This window comes from Lathyrus oleraceus, chromosome 1 (genome assembly GCF_024323335.1).
Source record: "Lathyrus oleraceus cultivar Zhongwan6 chromosome 1, CAAS_Psat_ZW6_1.0, whole genome shotgun sequence".
Classification (NCBI taxonomy): Eukaryota; Viridiplantae; Streptophyta; class Magnoliopsida; order Fabales; family Fabaceae; genus Lathyrus; species Lathyrus oleraceus.
In genome coordinates, this window is record NC_066579.1 from 192,930,372 (window position 1) to 192,953,990 (window position 23,619).

The window sequence follows — 23,619 nt, forward strand, 5'->3', positions numbered from 1 at the left end:
TTCTCATTTATGTGGTCTAATCGACAATGCCAAAGGTAAGTTGGATTTAACTCATTAGGTTTCATCCTTTTAGTATTAATGTTATAAATAGACATTTCAAGATCAATGACATATAGTCCATTGTTCATTTGTGCAGTAGCATAGAATATATCATTCAAATAAATTGAGCAACAATTGTTCTTTATTATAAACGAAAAACCAAACTTGTCCAAACAAGAAACGGAAATAATATTCCTGCTAATTGCAGGTACATAATAACAGTTCTCTAACTGAATTATTAAACCACTAGGTAAAGTCAATACATAAGTTCCTACGGCTAAAGCAGCAACCTTTGCTCCATTGCCAACTCGTAGGTCGACTTCACCTTTTGCCAAATCTCTACTCCTTTTTAGTCCCTGCACATTGGTACAAATGTGAGAACCGCATCCAATATCTAATACCCATGATGCAGAAGTAGATAAATTAATTTCAATAACAAAAATACCTGAAGTTGAAGTCTCTACTCTATTCTTCTTATCTTCCAAGTACTTTGGGCAGTTTCTCTTCCAGTGTCTGGTCTTACCGTAATGGAAGCAGGTGCCTTCTTTTTCTATGCCTCCACTAGGCTTTAAAGCAGCAACGGTGGGTTTGGATTTGGCAACTTCCTTGCCTTTCCCTTTATCACCCTGCTTGGTGGGCCTTTTGTTCTGTCTCTTTCCATTTCCGATCATCAGAATGGACTTCCCTTTTGACTTCAGATTCTGCTCAGCAGTTCTTAACATGGCTAGCAGTTCATGAAGAGATTTGTCCATATCATTCATATTGAAATTTAGGACAAATTGACTGAGTCTATCTGGCAACGATTGCAAGATCAAATCGGTCGCAAGTTCCTTTCCGAGGGGAAAACCCAATCTCTCAAGGCTTTCCACATACCCAATCATCTTGAGCACATGGGGACCTACAGGGGCTCCCTCAGCTAACTTGCCTTGAAAAAGGCCTTTTGAAACTTCAAACCTTTCATTCCTTGCTTGCTCTTGATAGAGCATCTTCAGGTGTTCGATCATATCGAACGCTGCCATGTTCTCATGTTGCTTTTGCAATTCTGAGTTCATGGTAGCTAGCATGAGACAAGCAGTTTCATTGGCATCATCGACATGCTTCTTATAAGCATCTCTTTCTGCCTTAGGTGCATAACTAGGAGGTTCCTCTTCAGGAACAGGTTTCCCCAAGACATACAGCTTTTTATCATGTTTGAGGACAATCCTCAGGTTTCGGTCCCAATCCAAAAAATTTGTCCCAGACAATTTTTCTTTGTCAAGGATTGATCGCAAGATGTTGTTAGAGGTGTTTGTTGTCATGGTAATCTACATAAGAATTAATTAAAATATAAGTATCAATAACATATTTAATTAGGCCTTTAATTAAATATGCTCCCAGTATTTTACTCAAAACAAATGACCCTCACCATTTGATTCGGAAAATCCCGTTGGAAGATTTTCTAGTGGGTCGAGATCTATATTTCACTTAGTTTTAAGTCCGCGTAGGCGAATTACACAAAACTAGGTTATTTAGGTAGGAACTCCTTCCAATTGTATCTAATACAACTCTTGAATATTTTAGTTGGGTGAATAACTCCTTATTCCAATCCATCACGTGGATAATTTCCAACTCTTGCTTCTAAACATATATAATCTTATTATAATTTGTTTAGTTAAGTTTGACCCATTGTTTTAACAATTGGATATTACAATTATCCCATCACACCTTACTAATATAGAACATGCACCTCGCGTAGGCGAAACCTACATTATCTGATACTAGTCTTGATGAGTGTTAAAACTTGGAAAGCATAAACTTAATATTTAATTTGAGGGAATTTGCAATTATTCTGATCTCACCGGCTTATTTATCATATAAATTGTCTCTCACATGCATCAACATACATTCACATGCATCAACATACATATATAATGAAACAGTTATGGCCCCTAGCGCAATTGTTCTCCCAAGCCAATGAGAGAACCTAAGCTAACCTAATAACGATCTAAGCTTCTTCAAGCAAGATCTTCAAGTTTGTCCTCCTTTGATATTGACTTCTTCTCTTTCTTCATAACATTACATTACATAAAAGAAACTCGTTTTACATACGAGGGAGTGAGATGAGAAAAGAAGTTATATTGAGAGATTAAAAGAGAGGCACGACACGCAGGTTGTATTTTAAAACCCAAAACAAAATAAAGGAAAACTAAGGCCATAACCGATCACCACAAGACAATAATAAACACATTATTATTATTATTATTAATTTTAATTCTTTTAATTAATTAAAACCAAATTAAATTTCGACGACCGATCACACTACGCAGAGTTAGCCGGGGGTCCGCTGCCCGGTCAGCGGGAACGGGTGTATTTTGTCTTGCGTTAACCGGTTAACCAAATGCGTTAACCGGTTAACACTGTTGAAAATCTGTTCGTAATTTGTATTCTGTTTTGCGTTAACCGGTTAACCAAATACGTTAACCGGTTAACACTGTTGAAAATTTTGTTAGAAGGTTGTATTCCGTCTTGCGTTAACCGGTTAACCAAATACGTTAACCGGTTAACATTGTTTGAAAATCTGTTAGAAAGCACAACTCTTATGCAGTCACAACCCCAATCGTATAACTCTTTGACAACACAACCCTTGTGCCATCACTAACCCTAATGCACCAATTTCAGACCGTCAAACACATCTCGATTGTTGATTCAGTATGATTGATCAACATGTCATTGCTTCACCATACTAATGTCGGATCAAGAAGCAAACGCCCATTGATCGCTCAAAGGAAAACAACCATTAAGTGTTTGAATGAATGAAACAGAAACAGTATATCATATATACCGTATTTTGCATCAGGATTACTTATATCATATATATAACTTGATCGATCTCAATTTAATTACTCGTTTATTCTTTGATTCATTCTGTCTTTAATTGTATTAATACAGAAAATAAACAGTTATCAGATTCATGGTTTCATAAGTGGCTCTGATACCACTGAAGGAGAATAGCGATTCAAAACGCAGCGGAATTTAAAATTTCTCCTTTAATGTTCCTTACGAATGGGCATGATCAGTGATAGAATCGTTACCTCTTGTGGCGATCACGAACGTTGAACGATGACAACGGCTCTACTCAGTCCACACGAACGAATTCCTTCAATCTCAGTGCTAGCTGCTACGAATGAAGGCTTTGAGTGAGAGACAGAGAGAGAGAGAGAGAGAGAGAGAGAGAGAGAGAGAGAGAGAAACGAAGTTGCAAGAGTGACAATGCTTCTACCCAATGGTTCTATTTATAGAACCACTTGTGCGGGCTGCAAGCTAAAAAGCCCACTCAAGTGTATATGGCCCATATCTTATAATATGCCAAAATCACTTAAGCTCGTAGTACCTTACCATATTTCGTATTCTACTTAAGTACACCGTACCTTACGATGTTCTATAATTCACTTAAGGGCACCGTACATTACGGTATTCCTTAATTACTCTATCTCTCATCAATCCGTCCTTTGTGTGTGACCCTATAGGTTTTCGCGGAATTGGTAACTATATTAAATCACGTATTTAACATAATAAACAGTGAGCGGTATCTAGCAACACATCACTGCTACGCAAGACACGAAAATGTCATGTGATCTGACAAATCCTTTTGTGATAACAATTTTGTGTATAATTACCCTTTTGTCCTTATGTCTATATTGAACACAAGGCATAGACTGTGTCATCCTTGTCCAGTTCAATATTGGGCCCATAGACATTTATCCTGTTACGCAGGATGGGAAAATTCCATCTAGGTCACTCATGTCCCTTAGCATGCGTCATGGAGTACCCATCAACTATCTTTATAGTCATCCAGTTACGGACAACGTTTGATCAGCAATAAGGCACTCGACTCTACATCTGGGGTCCATAGTGGTTTCAGGTCGAAGGGTGGTATACATAATTATCACTATGAGAATAACTTATGACACTTTGCATAACATTCTATATAGTATTCTCATAGCGGGTCAATCCCGTATAAATATTACTCTTAATATTCATACCTATGTTTGAGACTTGATAACTCCTTATCCATGATCCATGAGATGTGATCATCAGTCTATAAACATAATAGTCTTCATGCTTTAATGTTATCCCACTTCACAATAAAGCTCGACTACGGATACTTTAAGAATAGTGTCCTTATGTTTAATGTGCTCTAATGATTAAGTCACACTTGATACATTAAACGGACTATCTATTCCAGGGACTTTATTAAACAAACATAATAAAAAAAAATCCTTTTATTATTAATAAACAATTCGATACAAGTACCAAAAGTATTGGCCTCTAGGGCTTACACCAACACTTATCTCAGCCATACTCTTCCTTTTTCTCAGTTTATTAGCTACACTTGTTTTCACAAGATTGACCAAAGTGTCATCTTCTTCCTCAGACCTTTCTTCCTCAATATCCTGAGCAGTATCAAGAGACATGCTAGGTAAAAAATTTCCAAGAGAGCATAGTCCCTCAGCAGCTACTTCCTTTTCTGTCTTAGATGAGTCATCATCTTTCTCAGCTTGGGTTTCCACCTCAGGAGAGGGGTCCCTTCTGGACAGAGGGGTAAAAATATCCTTGACTCCATGTTCTTCATTCAGTATCCTAGTAACTTGTTTATCTCCAGCCTTGGAGGAGGGACCTGGGGTGTCGCCTGGTATCATGCAAAGTGGAGTAACGTCCATCACGTCTTCATCTACAAACTCCATGGAGGGAGTCTTTGCATGGTGAGAGTATTTTGAACCAGATGATGATGGATGTTGAGACATGTTGTAGGACTTTTGAGAAAAGTTTCTTTGCCCTAGCTGAGCTTCTCTGAGAAGTTGAATGGAAATGGAGATTGTTGTGTTTAGGTAGCGTGTGCTAAAGGAATAGATACTTTTTCAATGCTAGGGAATGATTTATCATTAATGTGGCTCTTTCTTCTAAAAGGGCAGACACTATTTTTATTTATTTTATTTTTCCACTTTAATTGCCATAATTTCACAAGAGTCCAAATCCCTAATTTTCCTCCCTCATATTCAATTTGAATTTCACCCAAATTCCTTGCAACCCTGTCTGCTAGTTCCAGTCCATGCTTTAGACCTCTGAATTTGTCTTTCACGAATTTTCTAATGAAGTGATAATATCAAAAATAGTACTTTGTCCATCTGTGCTGAGTTTGATTTTTGGATCTAGTTTTAGCATTCAGGTTGTCATAATAAAATGTCATGACATCGTGTGTGACATTGTATGCAATCATCAATAGTTTCATCCAACCCAGTTGAGCCCAACTGCTTCCATCTTCTATACCTTTCACATGTGTAAAAGCAGGTGTCATTCCAATCTTTTCCACATTGTTCTTGGCCTTTTTGCTTCGAGATAAACATGAAGTCCCCTGTGGCCTAGTCTTAACAGTTCCATTCTGCCTATGACTGGTCATATGTCCACCTATTTGATCTAACCTCTCAGTTGTTTGAGCCATCATAACCTTTTCTCCTCTGAGCTTCTGGTGTGACATCTTTATCTGACATTTCCCACAGACTTGTTTTTCATCACTCTTGAGAGCATCTATACTCATCCAATACTTTAAGGGATAATCCATTTGAGAGCTCCACATGTAGCAGTTGTCTTTGGTCCTGATTCCTTTCATAATCACTTCACTATTTTTGTCAAAGATTAGACATTCAGTTTTGGTGAAGTTAACATTCAGACCTTGATCACATAGTTGACTGATGCTTATTAGATTTGCAGTCAAGCCCTTAACTAGTAGAACCTTGTCAAGTTTAGGAACTCCAAGACAATCAAGCTTACCTGTTCCCTTAATTTCACCTTTTGCTCCATCTCCAAAGGTTACATGGCTTATGGTATGATGATGCAGATCAGTTAGCAGGTCTTGGTTTCCAGTCATGTGTCTGGAACATCCACTATCAAAGTACCATTCTTCTCTGGCTGAGATTCTGAGGGGAATGTGAGCTATCAGACTAGTAACATTAGTCTTAGGAATCCATTATTTCTTAATTATAGGCCTGTGTTGTTTGGGTCTGGATTGATAGTGATTCTGATGATGAGTATGCCTAGGATAACCATACAGTTTATAGCAGAACGGCTTCAGATGACCAAATTTCCCACAGTGATGGAATCTTCATCTTTGGTGTTTGCCTTTCTGTTGTTTTCTCTTCTGATGATGTGACATATGATATGACATCTTAGGACTGCTCTTACTGTTGCTGCATTTAGGTTTAGCTTGAGGTTTGCAACTAGTGTAACTGCTTTCAGCCTTAGACTTATGGTACCCTATTTCAGATTTGGCTCCTGTGATTAGTCCAGTTTGGAGAATCTTGTCTAAGGAGTCAGATCCATTGTTTAGCATCCTTACATACTTGGTTATCTCTTCTAGTTTTGAGTTTAAGAGCATAGCTTCAGTTTTTAGCTTGGAGATGGTTTCCACATGTTCTGCCTTTTCATTCTTCAGCTGTACTATCTTCTGGCTTTCAACTTGTTGACTTTCATCTAGCTTGACCTTCAGAGCCACAACTTCTGTTTTCAATTTGGAGATGGTTTCCAATTGTTTTCCCTTCTCATTCTCAAGTTGAGTTATCCCCTTCTTCTGGCTTTCTACCTGTTTACACAGCTCTACACTTTTGTGACACAGCTTTCTGTAGGTAGAGGCCAATGCTTCAAAAGTCACTTCTTCATCACTTGAGTCTTCATCAGAACCCCATTTTCCTGTTAATGCAGTCACCATATTTGCAGCCTTTTCTATATCACTCTCATCTGACCAGGTGGCAGCAAGACTCATCTTCTGCTTCTTGAGGAAGGTTCCATATTTAGCTCTAATGTGTCCATACCCATCACATTCATAGCACTTTACTTCTTTTCCTTCTTTGGGCTTCTCATCTAACCTTACTCTTCTTCCATTGCTGATGTCAGGTGAGATGTTCTTGACATTTTCCTTGGATCTTACATCCATTTTCTTTAACAATTTGTTGAACTATCTCCCCAACATTGCAACTTCATTGGCCCACTCTTCATCGACATCTTGACTATTTTCCTTTTCTGTGTTTGATAAGAAGGCAATGCTTTTGGTTTTCTTTTCAGTTCCATCATTCAATCCCATCTCAAAGGTTTAGAGGGAACCAATTAGCTCATCTACCCTCATGTTAGAAATGTCTTGAGACTCTTCTATTGCAGTCACCTTCATTGCAAATATCTTAGGGAGTGACCTGAGTATTTTCCTTACCAGTTTTTCATCTGTCATCTTCTCTCCCAGGGCTCCTGAGGCATTAGCAATTTCAAGGATACTCATGTGAAATTCATGAATGTTTTCATCTTCTTTCATCCTTAAGTTTTCAAACTTGGAGGTGAGCAGCTGAAGTCTAAACATATTTACCCTAGAGGTGCCTTCATGAGTGGTCTTGAGAATGTCCCAAGCATCTTTGGCCACTTCACAGTTGTTTACCAACCTGAAAATATTCCTGTCTATCCCATTGATTATTGCATTCAATGATTTAGAGTTTCCAAGAGCAAGATCATCCTCCTCCTTGGACCATTGTTCTTCAGGCTTCTTCTTAATAGTGGCTTCTCCTTCTTTAGTAATGACAGGATGCACCCAACCTGTTAACACAGCTTTCCAAGCCTTGTTATCAAGAGATTTCAGAAAAGCTACCATTCGAGGTTTCCAATAGTCATAGTTAGAACCATCCAAAATTGGTGGCCTATGAACAGATCCTCCATCTCTCTCCATTGTACCAGAAAGTATTGTCCCTAGATCTCACCCAGAACCAGAGAAGGATGCCTGCTCTGATACCAATTGAAATTCTAGTATCAGATATAAGATATCGAAGGTAATGTCACGACACTAATATCTGTTAACACACATAGGATAAAGATACAGAATGGTAAAGCAAATGACACAAGCAATTGTTAACCCAGTTCGGTGCAACTCACCTACGTCTGGGGGCTACCAAGCCAGGAAGGAAATTCACTAAAATAGAATTAGTTCAAATACTCTCCGTACACTTCAACAAGTTACAGTCTTTCTCACCTAATCTCTACCCGTGCAATTTCTACCTAAGCACTCTTAGATATGAGAACCCACTCACTTCCCTACAATCACACCTGTGATCTTAAACAACAATCCCTTGAGAAAAGAAAATACTTTTCAATTACACACTCTTGATTTTACTTCACAGTTTCAATCAAGAAGACACACTCTTGATCTTGCTTCACAGCTTTGATCAAGAAGACACACACTCTTGCTTAACAGCTTTAGAGTGACAAATTACAACCACAAATCAGTCCAATTCAATCATCAATGGATGACTTGAATGGCTTACAAGTCTCACGACTAAACAGACACAAACCCTAGCTCTCTCTCTATATTTCGCTCAGTATTGGTTGTGTGTTCAAACAGGTTTTCTAAGTCCCTTTTTATAGAAGCATCCAGTTGGGCTTGGACATCTTGAAAACCCTAAATCTATTTTCCAATCAAATCTTTTTATAACAGCTGGTTAGATCTCCTTGGAAAATAAGTAAATCTGGTTGTAATCCATGATTGAATACGCCAGCTAATCAGATCTTCAATCATACAAAGATTGCCATTAATTGTGCAATCACAAAACACCAGACATTCACACTGAATGTTCTGTGTACAGAATGTCATGACATCGGGTCTGACATCCTGGAAAAATCCTGCATAATCCAATAATTCCTTGTATAACTTCCAACAGGTACAACCATATCAGATGCCATGACCTTGTGTATGTCATCTGAAACAATCCTGAATGAACATGTCTTTCATTTAAGCTCCAGAAGGTACATCCAATATCAGAAGCCATGGCATTGTATGTGGCATTCTGAAACAATCCTGCATGAACATGTTCTTGAACTCCAGCAGGTACATAGGATATCTCATGTTAAGACATCACACATAACAACTTGTGAACATTCTTTATTTTACCAAAATTGATGCCAACACTTAGAATCAACAAAAATCCAATAATATTCTAATACTACTTGAACTATTTCAACAATAAGAGATAAGTACTCAGATACCTCCCGCTTTGGCTGGATCATTTGATGTATTCTCTTAAGAAAACACTCAACCAATCAAACTTCTTTTGCCGCTTGGATTTTCTTATGAAAATTTTCAATAAGGATGGTTACCTATACAAAAACACCAACAAACCAAATATTTTTAGAAGAACTATGGTCTCTGATTCTTTCGAGATACGTAGGCATTGAGTTGCAAAGCCTAAGCGAGCGCAATAATAAAAAAACTTTCTTTTTGTTTGTAAATAATTTAATTTTTCTGCATGCATTCCCTTTTAGTTTGTAAGCTTTAGAATAAACACACCCTTTTGATTAGAACAACAAGAGTGGATCCTGTACAGTACTACAGACGTGAGGAATGCTAACACCTTCCCATCGCGCAGTCGACTCCCTTACCCGTCTCTTGGCTATGAGACCATTAGATTCATCACTTCATAGGTTTACTCAGTGTTTCCTTTCCCTCTCTTAGGATAAATAACATTGATGGAGACTCTGTTTTGTGTGTGCATTTTTCGAGATGCGACATCCTCCCACTCCATTTGAAGATTACATTGTCCCTAACAAGCAAGGTATAGTGACTTCTGCCTATGTTTCCAGTTGTCCCCTCCCTAACATATTGGGCTTTTTTCTCTATGTTTCTTTCCTTTCCCTTTATGTAGCACTCTATGCATGTCACTACTTCAGCCATGGTCTCTAGACGTAGGATTCATCAAAATTCCTAACTCTCGGTCTATCAGGGGAAGCACCAACGGACATCTCCATATTATGTTGAACGATCTTGATGGCTGCCTCATTAAAGTTGGAGAGATACTCTCTCAAAGATTTTCAGGGGCCTTTGCAAATTTTGAATGGGAAGTGGTAGACATCCTTCTATTCTAACTTGCCAAAAAATGATGGACCAACTTATTTACTATGTCCAAGTAGCTGGGGGCTGAGAGATTTGGTATACTCATGTACTACCTTATTGTCACGTCCCTGAAGGTACTAAAGATAAGTATGTATTTTAGGGAATTAGAGGCCCAAATATTTTTCATCTCTATGTTGATGGAGGTGTCATGCTCCTTAGGGTCGCTATGTCCATCAAACATAGTCAATGATGGCGGCTTAAAATTCTATAGTAGATGGATTCCCCATATTTAACTAGAAAGAGGTTGGGGGTCCAATACCTCTATCTCCTAAGTGGGGTCAGCCTCCTGTTGGAGTTGTTGAAGGTGAATGATCTTTTCCTCCAAAGTTTATTTATGGCATTGGAAATCATCCATAACAACACGCATCTCCGCTTCGGCGTCCTGGTCGTTGCTGAAATTGTTGCTAGCTAAAGATGTTACTCACTTGTTCACCATATTTGATAGTCGTGTTGAGGGTATGGATTGCAACTTGACTGTCTTATGCAAGGGTGGAATAGATCATTTTTACCATGGCCCCACGATGGGTGCCAATTATACTTATTAAAATGTACAATAAGGACAACCCTGTATTTAGAGGGTTGTATGTAATGTTTTTATGTTGTTGATGGGTGTAGAGAAAGCTCACACAAACTGGTGAGAAACTCTATCTCTGTGAGTTTTTATTGTTGAATCAAATGATCTCTTCTCAATCCCATTGTTGTGATATTTATAAAGGTCTATTGGGCCAAGATTCGTGGACTCGGTGAGTGGTTATTATGCCCCCATCTCTTAAAAGTGTGGGACGTGGAAACTACCATTCCCCCTATTATTCTAGAGAACATGGCTTCCCCATTTGACTGAGCTTCCATAATGTTAGTGTGCCTAAGGACACGCCAATCTCCGCGTTTCACAAGTGGGTGATGGATGATTTAACTCAGGCCCAATAGAAGGATCCTTCGAGTAGTGTTAAATATTATTTTATTTTTTCATTTATTTTCCTACTTCATGTAACACTTTGAGTTATAATGTCACTAGATGTCGTCAAGCCAATGGTTGAAGAACCTGGTCTCTAATTAGAATTTTGTTGAATCTGATGTTGCCAAAATTTTCACTGAGGAAATGAATGTTGGGAAATCTTTTATTTTTGAAAAGGAATTTTCTTCACGAGATGATTTTTTAGATTTATTCATGATGAAGTTGATTAGTTAGGTATTTTCATAGTTATCTATAGGTCTATTTTGGTTTTTATAGTAATAATAATTTATTCTATAAGACAATGAAAGAGGGGGCATGTATAAAGAAAGAAATAGAAAGTTGAAAGATGGTGACAATGGATCAAAAAAATTTATATGTCCATTCATATTACGTAGGTACCAGTAGTCGACAAATGTTTGGAGTCTTACTCTTGTATGTGGATGATACAATCATGACATGAATCGGAACTTAGAAGGGAATCACGTTATATGATGTGGGAACTCATAAATATGGGGGAGTGGTGAAATTAGAGTGTGAGGGATTAAGTCTCATATCGACTTTTAAGAGAATAAATATTGTATATATAAGATAAATGATCCATATGTCCATTACCTTCAATTTTGGTGAATATTTGATGTGAAAGTATCTTATGATCATGTGTCTGTTGTACCTCCTGCATTCTGTAACACCCCGATAAAAAAATAAGATAATTATTTAATTTAAGTTAATATTATGTTTATTAATTTAATTAAATAATTGGAATTATTGGATTATTATTATTATTATTATTGGAATAATAATTATTGGAAAATATATATAAGTTGGAAATAAGGAAAAAGAGTTCCATTTTTTGGTAAAAAGAGTTTTCACGTGAAAACAGAGAAGCGGCTCAAAAAGAGGAAAAGGGCAAAGAGGCAGAGCAAGAGGAAGAAGGTTGGAGAAGAGAAGAGCTTGAGGCTAAAGGATTGCCGGATTAACTCAGGTAAGGGGGGTTTATCGTCGTTTAATGGGTATTATGGGTTAACATGTAATGGGTAGTGATAAACCGTTGAATTGACCCTAATTGGGATGTTGAATGCTGAAAAATTGTGTGAGATAAGTTGTGTTAAAGCTGTAATTGAATCTGTGTTTGTGTGAGTTGTGATTTCCCGAACGTATAGCTTTTTACGGAATCGGAATCGGAGGTCCGGAAGCCCTCCAACGGCGGAAAATGCGGAGAATTCTGCATTCTGCTTCGTGTTAGCGCAGGAACAGCTTTCTGTCTTGCGTTAACCGGTTAACCCAGGGTGTTAACCGGTTAACACTGTGAGGAATTGTGAAGTATTGCTGTTTTGCTTGCGTTAACCGGTTAACCCAGGGCGTTAACCGGTTAACACTGTTGTGATTTGTGAAAAATTGTTGTTCTGTCTGCGTTAACCGGTTAACCCAGGGCGTTAACCGGTTAACACTGTTGAGTTTTGCCAGAAAGCGTGTTCTGTGTTGCGTTAACCGGTTAACCCAGGGCGTTAACCGGTTAACACTGTTGAAAAGTGGGAAAATTGATAGTTTAATGTTGTGAACATAATTGGTGATTGGCCTATATCGGTGTGTGATATAGTAGGGATTATTTCCCGTTGTTTTGAGTAGGATAGGTATTAGTAGAGTGTGCTAATACTGTGATTGAATTATTTGGCATTACATGATATGATTATGTGATAAATATGCTGATGAGGTGTGAAAATATGCATAATGTTGTGAATGTATATATTATGTATGTAATTGTGGATGGACTGTTTTATGGCTTAGAGTGTGAGCATATATCCATTGTGGATTGTTGTTGATGATGTTGCATTGCTAGGTGAATTAGCATGCATATTGTGGCCTTTATGGTGGTAGCTAATTCCCATGGTGAGGAATTAGTGAGTAAATCATTGTAGATTGTTGTTGATGTTTGCATGCTAGGTGATTAGCGTGCATAGCATAGCCCTTGGGGTGGTAGCTAATTCCCATGGTGAGGAATTAGTGAGTGAGTCACTAGGTCTCAAATGAGTGGGACTAGTGGGCTTGGTAGCCGTATCTGGATTTGATCGGTGAGGTTGAACTATATGTTCACGAATGGTCGGTACCGCATGCATGGAGTCTCATTGCATAATGTATGTATGGTGTATAATATGAATGGATGTATTCCAATATTATACGTGTGTTTGTGTTGGCATTGAGTATGAGGATGAATTGTGTTGGTATTGAGTATGATATTTGAGTTGATGTGCCGTTACTGAAGGTGTGATATGATTAGGGTGATTAATGTGTTATTTACTTAGCATTACATGATATGTTATAATGCTTATTATATCGATTGAGGAACTCACCCTTACAACTATTTTTCAGGTAACGAGCAGTGATTGAGTAGAAGCTAGTGCTTGGAGTCTAGTGTAGTCTCCTTAGTGGGTCATGCTCTGATAGATGTAACATCGGGACGGGATTGTTTTACCTTGTTGAATAATTTTACATGTAATGTGTTACATGTTTTGCATGATTGATTTGATTTCTATCCGCTGCGTATTGTGCAAAAACTTTATGTTTTGAATTAATAAAAGAGCATGACAGTTATTATGGTGAATGGTGTGAAATGTTTGTGTGACACCCTTAATTGCATAATTACTCTGATTGATATATTGCTATTTTAATTAAATATTTGGGGTATTTTAGAAGGGTGTTACATTAGTGGTATCAGAGCATAGTCGGTCGAGTCGAGTCGTAATTATTCTGTTTCCCCTGTACGGGATAGGTGTTGTGTAACCCTATCAGTACTTATTGTTTTAGCTTGTTGGGTTTTCAGAATAGAGATGGCTGGAAGAGGTAGAGATGATGCTGCGATTGCTGAGGCTCTGGGTATGCTAGCTGGAGTACTTGGAGGGAATCCGAATGTTGTGGGAATGGGAGCTGCTCGTCAACTGAGTGAGTTCCAGAAGAACAATCCTCCAATGTTCAAGGGAGCATACGATCCAGATGGCGCTCAGAAGTGGTTGAAGGAGATTGAGAGGATCTTCTGAGTGACTGAGTGTGCCGAGAACCAGAAGGTCATGTTCGGTACGCATATGCTGTCAGAAGAAGCAGATGATTGGTGGGTTGCTACCCGCACTGAGTTGGAATCTGCTGGGAATGCTGAGATCACTTGGGCTGTGTTCAGAGAGAGATTCCTGAGGAAGTATTTTCCAGAGGATGTCAGAGGAAAGAAAGAGATAGAGTTCTTAGAATTGAAGCAGGGCAACCGGTCTGTTACTGAGTATGCTGCTAAGTTCACAGAGCTGTCGAAGTATTACACTCCCTATGATGAGGCTACTGGGGAATTTTTGAAATGTGTGAAGTTTGAGAACGGGTTGCGTCCCGAGATCAAGCAGGCTATTGGGTATCAACGGATTAGAGTGTTTTCTGATTTGGTTGACGGTTGCAGGATTTTTGAACAGGATACCAAGGCCAGAGCGGAGAGCTATCAGCAAAGGGTTGATAGGAAAGGCAAGAACCAGAATGATCGTGGGAAACCGTATGCAGCTGGCAAAGGTTTCCAGAGACAGAGTGGGATGAAGAGGCCTAGTTGGGGAGACTCCAGTGCCCCTGCTAAGTGTTACAGATGTGGTCAGGCTGGACATCGTGTCCATGAGTGTACCAGTGCTGAGAAGAAGTGTTTCAAGTGTGGCAAAGGTGGTCACTTGGCTGCAGAGTGTCGGTTGAAGACTGTGACTTGTTTCAACTGTGGAGAGTTGGGTCATATTAGCCCACAGTGTCCTAAGCCGAAGAGAGAGAGAGAACCAGTCGGGAGGCAAGGTCTTTGCTTTATCGAGTTCTGAGACTTTTGCAGATGATCGTTTGATCCGAGGTACGTGTTATATTAATGGCTTTCCTCTTGTAGCTATTATTGACACAGGTGCGACTCATTCCTTTATATCTTTGGATTGTGCTGTGAAACTTAAGTTAGAGATATCTGAGATGCATGGAAGTATGGTGATTGATACTCCTGCGAAGGGTTCAGTGACTACTACTTCAGTTTGTTTAAATTGTCCTTTGAGTATTTTTGGTAGAGACTTTGGGATGGACCTAGTGTGTCTTCCACTAGTGCAGATTGATGTTATCTTGGGTATGAACTGGTTGGTGTTTAACCGAGTTTATATCAACTGTTTTGATAAGACTGTGATTTTTCCTGAGATTGAGGAAGGAAAGGATTTGTTTCTATCAGCAAGGCAGGTGAATGAGGCAGTAGCAGATGGGGCAGAGTTGTTTATGCTGTTAGCGACTTTGGAGGCTAAAGATAAACTGGTGATTTGCGATCTAGCTGTGGTGTGTGATTTCCCTGATGTGTTTCCGGAAGAAGTGAATGAATTACCGCCAGAGCGTGAAGTTGAGTTCTCGATTGATTTGGTACCTGGTACTAGGCCGGTGTCGATGGCTCCGTACCGTATGTCTGCTGTTGAGTTAACTGAGTTGAAGAGTCAGTTGGAAGATCTGTTGGATAAGAAATTTATTCGTCCGAGTGTGTCACCGTGGGGTGCACCAGTGTTATTGGTTAAGAAGAAAGAAGGTACTATGAGGTTGTGTGTGGACTACAGGCAACTGAATAAAGTGACGATCAAGAATCAGTATCCTTTGCCGAGGATTGATGATTTGATGGATCAGTTGGTTGGTGCGAGTGTGTTCAGCAAAATAGATTTGAGATCGGGTTATCATCAGATACGTGTGAAAACTGAGGATATTCAGAAGACTGCTTTCAGAACAAGGTATGGACATTATGAGTATTCTGTAATGCCTTTTGGTGTGACTAATGCGCCTGGAGTATTTATGGAGTATATGAATAGGATTTTCCATCCGTACCTAGATCAGTTTGTTGTGGTGTTTATTGACGATATTTTGGTGTCTTCGAAATCGGAAGAAGAGCATGTTGAACATTTGAGGGTGGTTTTAGGAGTTCTACGAGAAAAGAAGTTATTTGCTAAACTGTCCAAGTGTGAATTTTGGTTAGAAGAGGTTAGTTTTCTTGGTCATGTGATTTCAAGAGATGGTGTTGCTGTTGATCCTTCTAAGATAGAAGCGGTATCTAAGTGGGAAGCTCCGAAGTCAGTTTCTGAGATAAGGAGTTTCCTTGGTTTGGCTGGTTATTATAGGAAGTTCATTGAGGGATTTTCTAAGTTGGCATTAACGTTGACGATGTTGACTAGAAAGGGGCAAGCTTTTGTTTGGGACTCAAAATGTGAAGAAGGTTACCAAGAGTTAAAGAGAAGGTTGACTACTGCTCCTATTCTGATATTACCGAGTTCATCGGAATCATTTGAGGTTTACTGTGATGCTTCATTGTTGGGTTTGAGTGGTGTGTTGATGCAGAATAAGCAGGTTATAGCTTATGCTTCGAGACAACTGAGGGTTCATGAGAGGAACTATCCGACACACGATTTAGAGTTGGCAGCCGTGGTATTTGTTCTGAAGTTATGGAGGCATTACTTGTACGGGTCAAGATTTGAGGTTTTCAGTGACCATAAAAGTTTAAAGTATTTGTTTGATCAGAAAGAGCTGAATATGAGACAGAGGAGATGGTTAGAGTTTCTGAAGGATTATGACTTTGGTTTGAATTACCATCCGGGTAAAGCAAACATAGTGGCTGATGCATTGAGTCGGAAATCATTGCATATGTCTATGTTAATGGTTAAGGAATTGGATTTAATTGAGCAGTTTAGAGACTTGAGTTTGGTGTGTGAGAGTACTCACAATAGTGTTAAATTGGGAATGTTGAAGTTAACAAGTAGTATTCTGGATGAGATCAGAGAGGGTCAGAAATCCGATGTGCTTTTGGTTGATAAGTTGACTCTAGTGAATCAAGATCAAGGTGGTGAATTCAGAGTTGATGAGAATGGTGTTTTGAAATTTGGTAATCGGGTATGTATTCCGGATGTTACCGAGCTTAAGAAGAGTATTCTTGAGGAAGGACATCGTAGTGGCCTGAGTATTCATCCTGGAGCTACGAAGATGTATCATGATTTGAAAAAGTTGTTTTGGTGGCCGGGAATGAAAAGAGAAATTGCGAGTTTTGTTTATTCTTGTTTGACTTGTCAGAAGTCAAAGATTGAGCATCAGAAGCCGTCTGGGCTAATGCAACCGTTGGCTATTCCAGAGTGGAAGTGGGATAGTATCAGTATGGATTTTGTTTCTGGTTTACCGAGGACAAGTAAGAATTTTGAAGCTATTTGGGTGATTGTTGATAGATTGACGAAATCGGCTCATTTCATTCCGATCAGAATGGATTATCCATTAGAGAGATTAGTCGAGTTGTATATTGAGAAGATTGTAAGTTTGCATGGTATTCCGTCGAGTATTGTTTCGGACAGAGATCCTAGATTTACATCGAAGTTTTGGGAAGGTTTGCAGAGGGCTTTGGGAACTAAGCTGAGATTGAGTTCTGCATATCATCCGCAGACTGATGGTCAGACTGAGAGGACGATTCAGTCATTGGAAGATCTTTTGAGAGCTTGTGTTTTGGAAAAGGGAGGTGCTTGGGATTGTTACTTACCTTTGATTGAGTTTACCTACAACAATAGTTTTCATTCGAGCATTGGTATGGCACCGTTTGAAGCTTTGTATGGTAGGAGATGTCGGACGCCTTTATGTTGGTATGAGTCCGGTGAGAGTGCTGTGGTTGGACCGGAGATTGTTCAACAAACTACGGAAAAGATTAAGATGATTCAGGAGAAGATGAGGATTGCTCAGAGTCGTCAGAAGAGTTATCACGACAAGAGGAGGAAGTCACTTGAGTTTCAAGAGGGAGATCATGTGTTTCTTCGTGTTACTCCGATAACTGGGGTTGGTCGAGCTTTGAAGTCGAAGAAGTTGACACCTCGATTTATTGGTCCTTACCAGATTTTGGAGAGGATAGGGGAGGTAGCATATCGTATCGCTTTACCGCCGTCACTTGCGAATTTGCATGAAGTTTTCCATGTGTCTCAGTTGAGGAGGTACATTCCTGATCCGTCGCATGTGGTCCAAGTAGATGATGTACAGGTGAGAGATAACCTGACTGTTGAAACATCACCTATGAGGATAGAGGATCGAGAGTTGAAGCAGTTGCGGGGTAAAGAGATTGCCTTGGTGAAGGTAGCTTGGGGAGGACCAGCAGGTGGCAATGTGACTTGGGAACTTGAGAGTCAGATGAAGGAGTCTTATCCGGAGTTATTCGCTTGAGGTATGTTTTCGAGGACGAAAACTCTTTTAGTGGGGGAGAGTTGTAACACCCCGATAAAAAAATAAGATAATTATTTAATTTAAGTTAATATTATGTTTATTAATTTAATTAAATAATTGGAATTATTGGATTATTATTATTATTATTATTGGAATAATAATTATTGGAAAATATATATAAGTTGGAAATAAGGAAAAAGAGTTCCATTTTTTGGTAAAAAGAGTTTTCACGTGAAAACAGAGAAGCGGCTCAAAAAGAGGAAAAGGGCAAAGAGGCAGAGCAAGAGGAAGAAGGTTGGAGAAGAGAAGAGCTTGAGGCTAAAGGATTGCCGGATTAACTCAGGTAAGGGGGGTTTATCGTCGTTTAATGGGTATTATGGGTTAACATGTAATGGGTAGTGATAAACCGTTGAATTGACCCTAATTGGGATGTTGAATGCTGAAAAATTGTGTGAGATAAGTTGTGTTAAAGCTGTAATTGAATCTGTGTTTGTGTGAGTTGTGATTTCCCGAACGTATAGCTTTTTACGGAATCGGAATCGGAGGTCCGGAAGCCCTCCAACGGCGGAAAATGCGGAGAATTCTGCATTCTGCTTCGTGTTAGCGCAGGAACAGCTTTCTGTCTTGCGTTAACCGGTTAACCCAGGGTGTTAACCGGTTAACACTGTTAGGAATTGTGAAGTATTGCTGTTTTGCTTGCGTTAACCGGTTAACCCAGGGCGTTAACCGGTTAACACTGTTGTGATTTGTGAAAAATTGATGTTCTGTCTGCGTTAACCGGTTAACCCAGGGCGTTAACCGGTTAACACTGTTGAGTTTTGCCAGAAAGCGTGTTCTGTGTTGCGTTAACCGGTTAACCCAGGGCGTTAACCGGTTAACACTGTTGAAAAGTGGGAAAATTGATATTTTAATGTTGTGAACATAATTGGTGATTGGCCTATATCGGTGTGTGATATAGTAGGGATTATTTCCCGTTGTTTTGAGTAGGATAGGTATTAGTAGAGTGTGCTAATACTGTGATTGAATTATTTGGCATGACATGATATGATTATGTGATAAATATGCTGATGAGGTGTGAAAATATGCATAATGTTGTGAATGTATATATTATGTATGTAATTGTGGATGGACTGTTTTATGGCTTAGAGTGTGAGCATATGTCCATTGTGGATTGTTGTTGATGATGTTGCATTGCTAGGTGAATTAACATGCATATTGTGGCCTTTATGGTGGTAGCTAATTCCCATGGTGAGGAATTAGTGAGTAAATCATTGTAGATTGTTGTTGATGTTTGCATGCTAGGTGATTAGCGTGCATAGCATAGCCCTTGGGGTGGTAGCTAATTCCCATGGTGAGGAATTAGTGAGTGAGTCACTAGGTCTCAAATGAGTGGGACTAGTGGGCTTGGTAGCCGTATCTGGATTTGATCGGTGAGGTTGAACTATATGTTCACGAATGGTCGGTACCGCATGCATGGAGTCTCATTGCATAATGTATGTATGGTGTATAATATGAATGGATGTATTCCAATATTATACGTGTGTTTGTGTTGGCATTGAGTATGAGGATGAATTGTGTTGGTATTGAGTATGATATTTGAGTTGATGTGCCGTTATTGAAGGTGTGATATGATTAGGGTGATTAATGTGTTATTTACTTAGCATTACATGATATGTTATAATGCTTATTATATCGATTGAGGAACTCACCCTTACAACTATTTTTCAGGTAACGAGCAGTGATTGAGTAGAAGCTAGTGCTTGGAGTCTAGTGTAGTCTCCTTAGTGGGTCATGCTCTGATAGATGTAACATCGGGACGGGATTGTTTTACCTTGTTGAATAATTTTACATGTAATGTGTTACATGTTTTGCATGATTGATTTGATTTCTATCCGCTGCGTATTGTGCAAAAACTTTATGTTTTGAATTAATAAAAGAGCATGACAGTTATTATGGTGAATGGTGTGAAATGTTTGTGTGACACCCTTAATTGCATAATTACTCTGATTGATATATTGCTATTTTAATTAAATATTTGGGGTATTTTAGAAGGGTGTTACACATTCCATGGTCTCCCTAATACATTATCTCTCTACCATTACATATAGTTTAGTATTATACATTCAATCAATTAACTAGCACCATTTTATTTTGTTATATTTAATTATTTATAAAGAGTTTAAATTTTGTGTGTTAGTGTCTACGGTGAAAATTATTGATTTTGAATAAATTGATTTTGTTAAGTCGATTTTATATAAATGTGAGTTGAAGGTAAAGTCATTTATGTTTGCATAAATTTAAGTAGAATTGATTTGAACGATAAATTTCAATTTAAAAATCACGTTTTAACTCAAAAGCAATAAATTTTAGCTTCAAATAGAAACATTTTTGAAGTCATAATCAATTCTACTTTGGAAGACTAAACACCTCAAAATTATTACAAAATTTGTTATACACTTCTAAAACTATTTTTGCCTCATTTAAAAGGTTAGCCAAACCTACATGTTTAAATGTTTTTATGCATTTTAGGCTTGCAGCTTTTTTTTGAAGCTAGTTGGATCGGACTCAAATGCATTAAATGTAGTTGTAGTTTTTCGATAGAGTCTGAGACTGAAGATTTCGACAGAGTCAGAATCTGAAGAGTGTTGTGGTCAAAGTATGTTCATGTATATTGTAGCATTCAGCATGTATGTAATAGTTATATATTTCATGTAATGGTTTAATCTTCATACATTAGATACATATGCTAGTAGTTTATAAATAGATTGTTCTCTCTCACTTTGTAAGAGAGGTGGTTAGTGATTCACTTGTAAATAAATAACGTTATTTGTGAAAGTGAGTGAAAATCATGTTTTAACCATCGTGGTTCTCTCTTCTCTCTCCTCTCTTCTTGAATCTAAAGGTTTCTTGGTTTTTTAAGTAACTCTCTCATTCCCACATTATTACTTTGTTCTTAGGAATGAATTTCTCAAAAAACTGGTGTGGTGAGCATGGATCAAGATGCCGTCAATAAAGTATGTGATCAAGAAATTTATAGAAGAAAATGATTTTGGAATATGGCGCTTGAAGATGCGAGCCCTTCTTGTTCAGCAAGATCTACTAGAAACGTGGAAAGGATCTAAAAACATGAATGTTTCCTCACAAATAGGGAGAAGACAACGATGATTGAGAAATCCCATAGTGTCATCATTATGAGCTTGGATATAAGGTTCTCATGCAGGTCTCAAAGGAGAAAACTAAAGGAGTTGTATGGATCAAACTTGAAAGTTTATACATGGCCAAGTATTTGGTCAATCTTCTCTACCTAAAAAAGGCTTTGTATTCATTCAAGATGAGTGAAGACAAATACTTGAATGAGAAGTTAGATTTTTTCAACAAACTAATTCTTGATCTAGAAATTGTTGTTTCTATTGTGTGCTTTACAAAGATCCCATGCTCATTTTAAAGAAACTCTCTTGTATGGAAGAGAATCCCTGACCTTTGAAGAAGTTTAATTGACCTTGTATTCTAAGTACTTAAATGGAAGGAATGATCAAAATTTATCTTTAGTTGGAGAAGGCTTGTCAACAAAGGGAAAAATCTCAAATAAAGATGGTAAGTTTGAGAAGAGGAATGGTCAAGTTCGGAAGAAGTCTTATGATGGCGATGCTCGTGTGATTAAGTATTACCACTGTAAGAAGGAAGGTCATACAAGAAAGGTGTGTCTTGATAGGCTGAAGAGATATAGTGATAGCAAGGATAATGAAAATGTGGACATTGTTCAAGATGATTATGAATCATATGATGTTATGATGGTTTCGAGCAGCAACTCTAGAAAGGAGTGGATTATGGATTCAGGTTTTACTTGGCACATGGCTCTAAACAAAGATGTATTTAAAGAATTATGTGATCAAGAAGATGGATCAGTCTTGTTAGAAAATAATAAAGCCTGCAAGATTGTAGGGATTGGATATGTGAGGTTCAAGCTCCATGATGAAACCATAAGGTTGCTGACAGGTGTCGGGTATGTACCTGATCTGAAGAGAAATTTGATTTCTCTTGTTGAATTCAACAAGAAAGGATATGTTTTCAAAGAAGAGCTTGGTGTCATGATAATCATGAAAGGGTCGAATGGAGTCTTGAGAGGAACCAGGGAGCAAGGTTTCTATTCCCTTGAAATTGAGGTCATAAGTTGCTCAGTTGACACTTCATCATTGAAGCACCTGAAAAAGACCGAGCTATGGCACATGAGAATTGACTATGCCAGTAAAAAACGCCTGGTCGAATTAGGAAAGCAAAATATGTTAGGTGGTGATAGATCCAAAAGTTATAGTTTTGTGAACCGTGTGTATTTGGTAAAGCTTGCAAAGTGAAGTTCAACAAAGCCCAACAAAGAACAAATGGATCTCTTGATTATATCCATCTTGATCTTTGGGGGCCTGCAAGAAATCCACCACACTCAGGTGCAAGGTATTTCCTATCCATAGTTGATTATTACTTAAGAAAGATTTAGATATTCATTCAGAAAACTAAGGACAAAACTTTTCGAAACTTCAAAAGTTGGAAAACTCTGGTGGAAATTCATACTAGAATGAAGGTCAAGAGGTTAACGATAGATAATGGCCTTGAGTTTTGCAATGATGCATTTAACAATTATTATATTGTGTATGGGATTCCAAGGCACAAAACTATTGTAGGTACACCCGATCAAAATGGCATGGCTGAAAGGTTCAATCAAACTATCCTAGAAAGGGTGAGGTGCATGTTGTTTAGTGCTCGGTTGAAGAAGGTGTTTTGGATTGAGGTTGTTGTGAAGACACCCGAAGAAGTCTTGTCATGTCATCTATTAAATCTCGATAGACTTGGAGTATTTGGTTGTGTAGCCTATTCTCATATTAGGCAATACGAAGTCGAACCTAGAGCTAAGATATGCATGTTCCTTGGGTATCCTAAGGAGGTTAAGGCTTGTAGGCTATGATGCCTAGAACTCGGTCATAAGAGGTGCGTCATTATTCGCGATGTAGTTTTCAAGAAAGCTGAGATGGAGTTTAAGAAAACTTGTGATGGTGTGGCTAGTCGAAAGATATCTGGAGAGGAGGAAAATAAGGAAGAAGTTCATGTTGAGGTGGAACACTTGCGCAATCATGGTGAAATCTAGATGAAGTTGTTGAAGAAGCACCTGATACTAAAGAAAATGAGGAAAATGTTGATGACTACCTAGCTGGAAAAAGATAGGTCGAGAAGAGTCATCAAGCCACCTTAGAGGTTTGGTTATGCAGACCTCGTAGATTTTTCCTTAATTTTAGCAAGTGAGGTTCTCGACGAAGAACCTAGAGGTTACAAAGAAGTGATGAGGAGTCAAAATAAGAAGGAATGGTTGAAATCCATGGATGATGAGATAAAACCTCTTCATGATAACCACACCTGAAAGCTGATCAAAAAATCTATAAGGGCTAAGTTAGTCAACTGTAAATGGATTTTCAAAGTAAAG